This window comes from Ceratotherium simum, chromosome 1 (genome assembly GCF_057802395.1).
Source record: "Ceratotherium simum simum isolate JZ-2026a chromosome 1, ASM5780239v1, whole genome shotgun sequence".
Classification (NCBI taxonomy): Eukaryota; Metazoa; Chordata; class Mammalia; order Perissodactyla; family Rhinocerotidae; genus Ceratotherium; species Ceratotherium simum.
This window is the reverse complement of record NC_141900.1, coordinates 41,859,984-41,871,918: the sequence shown is the minus strand read 5'-3', so window position 1 is coordinate 41,871,918 and position 11,935 is coordinate 41,859,984.

The following is an 11,935-nucleotide window of genomic DNA, read 5'->3' as shown; positions in this document are numbered from 1 at the left end:
AGGTTCAGTTTTCCTGACAAGGCTACTTTCTATGTGTTGTCAGGAAGCACATGATATCTGTTTGTTTCTCCTTTTGAGATGTTAGCAGCCACTGATGATCATTTTCTAGATCCACTAATTCATCAGTACTTTCAAAATAGTGTTATTTTGATTTTATCATTCATTTTGTATTTATTAGCTGGACTATTTCTTCCGTATAAAGAGAAACTTGTTCCTCAACAACTATTTGGTTACTCCAAGATATGGTTAACAGAGGAAAGATGAGATAAGTGCTTGATTACTTCCCTTTACCAATTTTAAAAATAATGAGTTGGTATATGGCCTTTCCTCTCCCATATTTAGGATTATTATGACCTCATGGATTTAAACACATTTGAAGTATTTTAACCCTTCAAAGAAGGATAGAGGTAAGCCTTCTTCTAACTGATGCTCAAATTATCTCATTTGTTGGCCTGCAGATGACTTTTCAAATTGGTTCCTGAGACATTTGATACCCCTTAAATAGGCTTTAAGGGGTTTCTTGTTTTTTGGTATGACAAGATATTCCAGGTTTAAGTTGTGCATTTCCTGCCTCGGACCTGCAATTTGCATTTAAGGAGCTCTTGTTTCCTTTGAATTAGAAATGATAATTAGAGACCATAAACTGGGCATTATGGGTGCACATTGCTACTGAATTCTTTATTGTTTCAAGACCTTTTCAATGAATAGAGCTGAAAATGTGTATGTGTATGTGTGTATATGTAAAAATAGTGAAAGTATACTGACACTTTGTATTCAAATCAGGATACTATAGGATCTTTCCTTGACCTCTTCTGTCTTCTATCCTTGACCTCTTGCCTCTTTTCTTCCATGACAAGAAATCCAAGTTCCCAGGGACATCAACATGATGACTCATTTGCTTTATCCCAATACACAATGCCAATATGGTCAACAATATGATTATTGGAAACAGTTTAAGGGTTTTTACGTGTAATCTTTAGGATATATCATTCTAGGTATGTTCAGCCAACTCACTTTAAAAGTTCTCTGTATGGTTATGCTACAAACTCTTACACACATAGCTTCATTTGCTCATTTTGCTCTTGAGTTGTAGGGGTTGCTTTTTAAATTTAATTTAACCTTAAAATTATGTAAAATACATAATTCCAAACTCAAATATTCAAAAGATAATGCATTCAAAGAAGTATAGCTTCAATCCCTGTCCCTCTACTCTTTTCCCTCTAGTAGCCATTTCTTTTTAGGTTTTTAGCTTATCCTTCTATTATTATTGTTATTTTAATATCAGCAAATATGTATTCATATCCTTCTCTGCCTTGTAAAATTTCATACCTAAAGTGGGGCATTTTAGATAAATATATATATATTTTTTGTTTCTCAATTACCGATGTGGTTTATGAGGTAACAATAAAGACAGCTATTTCACAATTTCTTCCCTTTAGCCCCGGGTAACTAGTGTATAACTCTGTTCAGATGCCATATGTTGTAAATGTGCCACAGAACATAAAATAAAGGCTGTTTCATAGGATTGAGTAATAAACAATAATGAGATAAAAGATTGATTAAAAAATACATTTCCCACTTTTTCCACGTCATTCATTAATTGTTAAATTAGCTCTCCTAGTAAGGCCATGCACTTACTGACACACTTTCTCCTTGAACATTGCAGGGTTTGGGATGTTTATATTCTTTATTTGTTTTTATTTGGGATATTTATACTCTTTGTTTTATTTCCAACAACATCAAATTTATGACAATATACATATTAATAAAATACATATACATGAGAATTAGAATGATGAAAAAGTAAGTAGTTAATAAATCAGTTTTTATGTTTGTGAATTAAAAACATGAAGAAAAATACAAAGAAAAATTACTATCTTTTGTTTTCTCATAACCCAGAATGAGCCACTGTTAACATCTTGATAGACTGCTGACAATTTTTAAAGGGAAAAAAGTCACGTGATTGTTTTTGTAAAGTAAGAGATACTCTTTATAAAAAATAAAGCCATGCAGAAAAATACAGTAATGTGTTGTTTAAAAAATTACTTCAAACTCAGAAATTTTGTAACTCTTAACAGTAAGAGAACATCATTGTGAATATCTTTCTATGCGTATTATATGGTTAGAAGAATAGAGCAATAGACAAATAAAGTTATAAAAATAGGATGAGACCCTCAGAAGTATTTTTAATGAAAGATAGCTATTTATATTTTATTTGACTTTAGTAGAGGAAAAACAAAAGTGAAAAATGTTTCTTCACCACAAGATATTTTTTCCATAAAAGAACCCATTCATGGGTTCCTAAAACAAGAGTTAGGAATAAACATTAAGAGGCCAGCATGTAACATTTAAAAAAAAATAGATATTTAGACAATATCTATTTATTCCCTGTTTTGAAAGATGAGGACTTTAGCACTCTTAAACGTCCCCCCATCTCCCCTTCGTCCCACCTCCCAATTTTTGTAGTTACATGATTATTTTAACATTATTCAGGTTTATAAATTCACATTGAGTGTTGCTGGCATACTTTCAGTAGCTGTCAACTATTCATTCTATAGTTAAACAGATTCATTGTTCACCACTAGTCCTTTTAATCTAGCTTTGCCATTCTCTAGGTTTTTTTTTAATCACTCTTATTTGGCTGGATGTCATTGTCAAGCAAATTTTTCTTTCTCAAGAAGAAGTCGTATATATTGCGTTCTCTGAGTTCTTTCATACTAGTGAATGTCTTTCGGTGGCTTCTCTGCTCAAATGACATCTTGATTAGTTGTAATATTTTAAAATTAAATTTCATTTTTCTCAGGACTTTATGGACATTGCTCCTTTGTCTTGTGGAATTGAGTGCTGTGGAGAATTCTGAGGTGGGATAGTTTTTCCCCCTGCTTGAGTGTGATTTGCTGTTTTGCTCTGACATCTGAGGAATTCTTTCTTTATCTTTGATATTCAGTAGTTCAGTTAGGTTATGTTTTGTTGATCACCCTACATCTCATTTTCTTGAAGTATCATGAACTCTTTTTGTTTTGCAAATTATTCTCTTTCTTCATTTTAGGGAAATTCTATTGTATTATGTCTTTGAATGTATCTTTGAAATGGAAATTCCACTTCAAGAATATTATGGTCCTTTTCTCTGGATCATAATATATTTTAATACATATACATATAGTATAGTAATGTATATGGTATCTCACGTCTATAATATTCTTCCAAATTGCTTTAATTCTTTGCCCTTTTCATCTGCATTCACTTAGATTATTTTAACTTTTTCCTCTTTGTGTCAGTAATTCACTTTTGTGTCAGTAATTCGCCTTACTGTTTCTAATTTCCATAATCATGTTGCGTAGTCCCAATTTATTCTCATAGACAAGTAATTTCCTTTTTCATCTCATTTAATTGCTTTATCATTTTATTGATTTGCACTTATTTTATTGAATTCATGTTCTTATTAAGATATTCTTAGTGTGAAGTAATTAAAGGAATTTCCTGAGTTATGTTTTATTTTAGTTTAGCAGTAAAATGCATGAATTTTGAGCAAGCGCTACCAATTTTGATACTGGCTTAGCCACTTGCTAGACATGTGGCAAGTTACTTAAGAACCTTCTGCCTCCATTTTCTAATCTGTCAAATAGGATAATAAATAGTACTTACCTCATAAGGTTGCTGTGCGGATTAAATGAGTAAATACATGTGAAGTGTAAAGAACAGTGCCTAGCATATGCAGTGAATATTAACTATTATTCTTCTTCTAGGTGGCTCTCTTTGTGTATATGTGTGTATGCACGTGTGTGTGTGTGTGTGAATGGTTAATTTTGTGTGTCAACTTGGCAACTAGGCAACATAGCCTAGTTATTTGGTCAAACACCAGTCTGGATGTTGCCATGAAGGTATTTTTTTAGATGCGATTAATATTTGAATTAGTAGACTTTGAGTAAAGCCATTACTCTCTGTTATATGAGTGGGCTTCATCTAATCAGCCGAAGGTTTTAAGGGAAAAAGACTGAGGTCTCCCAAGGAAGAAGGAATTCTGCTTTGAGACTACCTTTGGACTCAAGACATCAACTTCTTGCTGAATTCTATCTAGCCTGCCCAGCTGCCCTGCAGATTTCATATTTGCCAGTCCCCACAATCTTGTGAGCTAATTCCTTAAAATCCTTAGTTAATTCCTTAAAATCAGTGTCTCTTCTCTCCTTCTCTACACACATAACACACACATGCACATATAACACACACACACACACACACACACACACACACCTTATTGGTTCTCTTTCTCTGGAGAATCCCAATACAATGTGTAATATATTTGCATAGTTTCTGGGCCATTCTCTCCATCTTGATGTTGCTTGGGTGACTCTGAGCAGACAGGCTGAGAATGACTACTTGACTCTGTTCCTACAATATTTGAGATTTTTTTTCCCCTTTGAGGGAAAAAAAAGGATTTGTGTTCTGTTCACTTTTCTTAGCCTGAGGGAATGACAGAGGGAGGAGGAGCTTGAAGTGTGATGCCGTCTGAATACCCAGACTCTGCTCTTTCCCCTGAGATTTTGTGCAGTGTTTTGTTCCATGTCAACTCCATGTCAGTTCCCTGGTTGGAGGGTCTTTCTTGCGAGGGACGCCCTTGGATTTGATCTCTGCAGTCTGGAGCTTCCCTCCACTCCCCTTAAAGAGTCAGCTCTGTTCTTCTCTGCCCTGGTGTCACCAGTTTCTCTCAGCCACTTGTATCCCTTGCATTTTGGAAGAAAATAATGATTTGCCTGCTCAGTTTTCTCCTCTCCATGTGCAGCATCATTGAGAATTCTCAGAATTTTGTCAATTTACCAATAAAACTTTTGGAAGGTGATGGCAAGGTTGAGAGGACAGGGGCTCTGTGGAGCCAGGCTGTGATAGGCCTCTCTGCTTTGCTCCAGAATTTTCTGTTTCTTCCATTGCCTACAGGTTCTTGAAGATGATTGCTTTAACTAGACTGTGACTCTTGATTTGTTTGGTTGCTGATTGTGGATTTCAGTTTTTTCCAGGAATTAACAATTTTTACTTTATTTCGTAGGCATTGGAGAAGGCCTGGAATAGTACCGTGTTCACGTTCCCTGACTAGTAAACGTGTGTGCAATTGTTGGACATCACCTATACCAAGTAGATGCATCAGTTCTTTCCTGTTTTGTTGCTCCAAACTCCAGAACTTTAGAAAATGCCCTGGAACACAGCTGTTGCTGCAAATATTACATTGGAAGAATATGTTGTCTGCAAGGTGAAGCCCCTTCTCTCCTCCCTGACACACTGGCTTACCTTTTACATGTTATTTACATGGGAAATCTTGCGGCTATGATCACTCCTTTTTACTTCCTGCCTCATGGGAATTCTAACTTGCTTTATTAATTTTTTATTTGAGCACACTCATATCAATCACTCTTTAAAATCCTTCCAGTCTACACTGTGTTACCTGTGTCCGATATTTTCTCTGTAAGCAGTTTGGTTGCACAACTCATCTGTGGTAAGACAATTTTGCTGTAAAAGATAAAATAACTGGTTGACACTTTTGGTTTCATTTGGTTACAATGGTTTTCATAATGAAAAATGAATAACAAAATTAAAAAGACTTCACTGTGAAAAATGAAAATACAAAATATTTGAATAGCTAAATGTGTGTAGACTCATGGCACTACTGTGCAAAGAACTGATGTGATTTTGTGGATTGTTGCCTAAGCACTTTGTCTTCCAAGTCTTTCATTCTTAGTATTATACATTTTTTTTTTTTTGCTTGTTGATTCTTTTCCACCTTCTGCCTTGCACTTTTTTTCTTCTGAAATTTCTTCCTTCATTAAGAGAGGTATCGGTTTCATCTGAATACTAGGATGCATATTTGTAACCAAACAAAACCAAATGAACAGAATGAAAACTATTCGTATCCAAATGAAACCATAATGAATGAAACCCAAAACTGTCAACCAGTTATTTTATCTTTTATGCCCAAATTGCCCTTACAGCCAATTAGTTGTGTGGCAAAACTTCTTGCGGCAAAGATTCTTACAGCAAAAATACCTAGAACTGTTGTTACCAGGTCCTGAGTTATTAACCATTTGCCAGTGTGTGAGAAGAAACACCACAATAGAGTCAAATGCAGAGTTACAAAGTTCTGCACCATCTGAGGTAGCCTAGAGGGGATTTTAAGCAATTGTACTCAAAACCAGGTAACATATGGTTTCATCATGGAATGCGAATCACCTGTATCTTTATCTTATTACTTCCTTCTATGTTTCACGATGCTGCCTCTTCAAGAGTTTAGTCTTGTGTTGCCATCTCTTTGTCCAGAAAGCCATTTCTTATGGGAAACTAACTTTAGTTCCTGGTATAGTAAAGTCAGAAGTGGGCACATCACTGGAAAAAGGACACATACTCCAACCCTCCAACCTTCTGCACTTGCCATAAGGAAAATTAATTCAATAAACACTTATTTAATGTACACTATATTTGCCAAGCAAATATGGTGCTGGGAATTCAGAGATGAATGAGTCACAGTTTTTGCCCCAGGAGGGCTCAGGAAAGTCAGGGAGGCAGGACATATAATAGATGCTGTAACAGAGGAGTATTATTATGTATTACAAATTATGGGAGAATAGAATGAAATTTCCCTGGATGGGAGAGGGTGGGATAGAAGGAATGGGGAGGGAGAGGGAACAGCTTAAGCAAAGGCAGAGAGGTAAGGATATGCGTTGGCTATCCATTGGAGAAGCCAGAACCAAGGTGGCAAATGTTGGAGGGGGCAGGGATTGGGAGGGGTAAAACCAGCTGAGGTCAACTGACATCAACTCTTGGTTCAGTCTAAACATCAACAAGTTCTATTAGCAAGCAAAGATAACTTGCTCTGGAAGAAGAGCAAAGCTCATAACTGTTTATCACCTTATAAACTGCTAGTCACTGGTGGTTCTTGAATCAAAAGATTAGGAGTTTGGTGGTTTTTTGAACTATTTACATATAGTCAAGGATAATAGTTGTTAAAAATATTTAATAAGTGTGTTTTCTTTCCATTGCTTCTGGGTGCAGTTAAGAAATTCACATCATATATACTTGCCAAAAGACTGAAGGTGATCTCCTTTTCAACATGACTATGCAATCTTAAAATAATAAGCCAGACTAATAGGTCTACTGAAAATACTCCTAATCAGATATCAGTGCAGCTAAACTGGATCCTTAAAGGTCAAAAATTCAATTAATATTAGGTACAGCCAGCCCAATTGTCTTAGAAAAATGGCTAATTTGTAACACATCATAGAAACACTAGTTAAAAATCAGGAAATAAATCATTTTGAACTAGATTAATAATGAGAATGTTAACATTTAGATTCATCAGCTACCCTAAAACAGGGAAGTATATTTTTCAAAGTCAAACTGAGAAGCCAAGTTGTGAAGTCATTCCTTATTCATTTCTTCCTCTAGGCAGTAGTTTAATAGTTAATGTACCAGAGAAATGACTTTGAATTCTTTGCCAGCTGAAAGTATAGTCTACATTGGAACCTTTCCTTCCTGATTACCCCAGGCCCGTGAACACCTTGCCAATTGTCATCAACAACCACTCTACTGACACTGCTTCCATTGATGTCTGTAGTGAATGGGTTTTGAACTCAGGCTATCTGGTTCCAGAGTCCATGCCACTAGGTCTGACCTTCCATGTTGTCTGTACTGCTGTAGAGTTGATGTCACTAATGTGCTGAGTGTTTGGGTGGGGGATGTCTAAGGGAACCCCTAACCATCTCTTCCTGTTTCCTAAGTCCTATTTCTGAATCAGATCAAGTCACTGTAAAACTCATTATTTGGATTTCATTGCTCCTACTTTCTGTAAAAATACCATCACAGGTGTACAGTATATCTTCAGTTTTAATTGGGTGGTTGGATATAAGATATATAAGAATTTTTGATATAAGAAATTGCTTATGAGGAATATATATATTTTTATCAAATGGCTATTATGGCATAGTTTATTGTGGTCTTTAATGTTTCTCATATAAAAGACTGTGAGATTTGTTTCTTTTATAATTCAGTGTATCTCCCCTGGAAAACTGATAGGTTCCTTATATCACATGGGAGCTATATAATCCAACATTTTCTCCTCTTTCCCCTTGTTTTTATCTTATTTATCTTGGCTGTCAGAGGACTCAAAGCTAATTTTTGGACTCAGTTATACTAGCTTCCTAGTCTAGTCTAATTACTCAACATTTCCCTTTAAAATTCCACTCTTATTCTTATGTTTTGATGTTTAAAATTATTTTGTATTGTTTATATTGTTTCTTCATTGTAAACAGCCTCAAATTATAGATATAGATATAGATATAGATATAGACGATATAGATATCTCCAACCAAAAGACCTATTGAGTTTACATTTCTTATCATTGGAATACTAATAACCCTGGACCAAGCCTTCATTATCTCTTTCTATATAATTTCAATAACTTATCAACAATTTTCCATGACTCCTGACACCCCCCCCCTAATTCTCCCAATACAACGCAGTTCATAGCACAACTCTAGCTATATTATTCTGCTCTTCAAAACTCTTCAATAATTTCCTCTTTTTCCCTAAAACAAATACAATCCCCTTAACTCATTACTTATGATAGTCCCTGATATGGACTCAACCTAAATTTTTAGGCTTTTCTCCCTCTAGTCTTCCTCCTTGAAATTTATAATGTAGCCCACCTTGACTACTTATGGTCAATCTAATTGCTCTAGCCAGAAACCTGAGCATCAAAGTTAATTCTCCTCTCTCTTTCACTCTCATGCCCATGGGTCCAATCCATCAGTTAGGTTTCTCTCTTTTACATGTGTCTCAAGTATGAGTTTGAGGAGAATCAGGTGGAGGTTATAAGAGCATAGATAACTGAATGAAACACAGATGTTGCAGTAAGATGGACCTGGTTTATTGTCTGGTGTTTATCATATACCAGCTGTTTGACCTTGGGCATATAACTTAATCTCTGATTCTGTGTGTGTGTGTTTAATATGCCTACATTGTAAAGTTTTTGTGATGATAACGTGAAATCATGTTGTAAAATGCATAGTATACTGCCTGGGAAACGGTAGACAGTAAATTGCAAGCATGATTATATCATTATTATTTGCTCTAAATGTAGTATTCAAGTGTTTTAGGGGAAATTTAATACTTTACTGAGAGACGTCTCTTGGTATGGAGAATATTTCCAGGGAGCAGTTAGCTCTGTACACATGAATGTAATTAGCTTACTCAGTGCTCAATTTCTATAAATGAAATCATATCCAGTGTATCTTTACTTATTGTGTATCTAGGCTTGCAGCATTGGCTTGTATTTTATGAATAACCTTCATGAGTTTAGATAACATAATTAAGGCATAGCTCACTTTAAACAAACTGGGATTTAAAAGGCAACAGTAGAAACTGCCTAACGTGGCTGGGCCATATAAAAGATGTAAAGAATAGTGAGAATAATTATAGTTATTTTTAAATGAGTGCTTACCAAGTGCCAGATGTATAAGTGCCTTATTTCATTTAATTATAGCAGTACTCTTATAAGGCGAATACTATTGTTATCTGTGTCTTATTGACAAAGCAATGGAGGCTTTTGGACATTAATTTGCCCTAAGCTCAAAAAGAGAGCAGGTGAAGGAGACGCATCCATTTAGGGTCGTTGTATGCTCTACAAGGCCCCACCTTCCCAGACTCTGGAACTGCAGCAAAACCTCTACTCTTCTTTTTTTTTTTTTTTTTTTTTTTTATTGCAGTAACATTGGTTTATAACATTGCAAAAATTTCAGGTGTACATCATTGTACTTCTATTTCTGCATGGACTACATCATGTTCACCACCAAAATACTAATTACAACCCATCACCACACACATGTACCGAATTATCCCTTTCACCCTCCACCCTCCCCTTCCCCTCTGGTAACCACCAATCCAATCTCTGTCCCTATGTGTTTGTTTATTGTTGTTATTATCTACTACTTAATGAAGGAAATCATACGGTATTTGGCCTTCTCCCTCTGACTTATTTCACTTTGCATTATACCCTCAATGTCCATCCATGTTGTCACAAATGGCTGGATTTCGTCGTTTCTTATGGCTGAGTAGTATTCCATTGTGTATATATACCACAGCTTCTTTATCCATTCGTCCCTTGATGGGCACTTAGGTTGCTTCCAAGTCTTGGCTATAGTGAATAAGGCTGCAATGAACACAGGGGTGCATGTACCTTTGCAAATTGGTGTTTTCAAGTTCTTTGGATAAATACCCAACAGTGGAATAGCTGGATCATATGGTAGTTCTATCGTTGATTTTTTGAGGAATCTCCATACTGTTTTCCATAGTGACTGCACCAGTTTGCACTCCCACCAGCAGTGTATGAGAGTTCCCTTCTCTCCACATCCTCTCCAACACATGTTGTTTCCTGTCTTGTTAATTATAGCCATTCTGACGGGCGTGAGGTGATATCTCATTGTAGTTTTGATTTGCATTTCCCTGATAGTTAGTGATTTTGAACATCTTTTCATGTGTCTGTTGGCCATCTGTATATCTTCTTTGGAGAAATGTCTGTTCAGGTCTTTTGCCCATTTTTTAATTGGGTTGGTAGTTTTTTTGTTGTTGAGATGCATGAGTTCTTTATATATTTTGGAGATTAAGCCCTTATCAGATGTATGGTTTGCAAATATCTTCTCCCAATTGTTAGGTTGTCTTTTCGTTTTGTTGATGGTTTCCTTTGCTGTGCAGAAGCTTTTAGTTTGATGTAGTCCCATTTGTTTATTTTTTCTATTGTTTCTCTTGCCCGGTCAGATGTGGTGTTTGAAAAGATGTTGCTAAGACCGATGTCGAAGAGCGTACTGCCTATGTTTTCTTCTAGAACTTTCACAGTTTCAGGTCTTACATTCAAGTCTTTAATCCATTTGGAGTTAATTTTTGTGTATGGTGTAAGGTAAGGATCTACTTTCATTTTTTTGCATATGGCTATCCAGTTTTCCCAACACCATTTGTTGAAGAGACTTTCTTTTCCCCATTGTATGTTCTTGGCTCCTTTGTCAAAGATTAGCTGTCCATAGATGTGTGGGTTTATTTCTGGGCTTTCGATTCTATTCCATTGATCTGTATGTCTGTTTTTGTGCCAGTACCATGCTGTTTTGGTTACTATAGCTTTGTAGTATATTTTGATATCAGGGAGTGTGATACCTCCAGCTTTGTTCTTTTTTCTCAGGATTCCTTTAGCTATTCGGGGTCTTTTGTTGTTCCATATGAATTTTAGGGGAGACAAATGAAAATGAAAATACGACATGCCAGAATTTATGGGATACAGCAAAAGCGGTTCTAAGAGGGAAGTTTATAGCGATACAGGCCTATCTCAACAAACAAGAAAAATCTCAAATAAACAATCTAAAAATGCACCTAAAGGAACTGGAAAAAGAAGAACAAACAAAGCCCAAAATCAGTAGAAGAAGGGAAATAATAAAAATCAGAGCAGAAATAAATGAAATAGAGACCAAAAAAACAATAGAAAAAATTAATAAAACCAAGAGCTGGTTCTTTGAAGAGATAAACAAAATAGACAAACCTTTAGCTAGACTCACCAAGAAAAAAAGAGAGAAGGCACAAATAAGTAAAATCAGAAATGAAAGAGGAGAGGTTACAACAGACACCTCAGAAATACAAAAGATTATAAGAGAATACTATGAAAAACTATATGCCAACCAATTCGACAATCTGGAAGAAATGGATAAATTCTTAGAATCATACAACCTTCCAAAACTGGATCAAGAAGAAGTGGAGAATTTGAATAGACCAATCACCAGTAAGGAGATCGAAACAGTAATCAAAAACCTCCCCAAAAATAAAAGTCCAGGACCAGACGGCTTCCCTGGTGAATTCTACCAAACATTCAAAGAAGACTTAATACCTATCCTTCTCAAACTCTTCCAAAAATTGA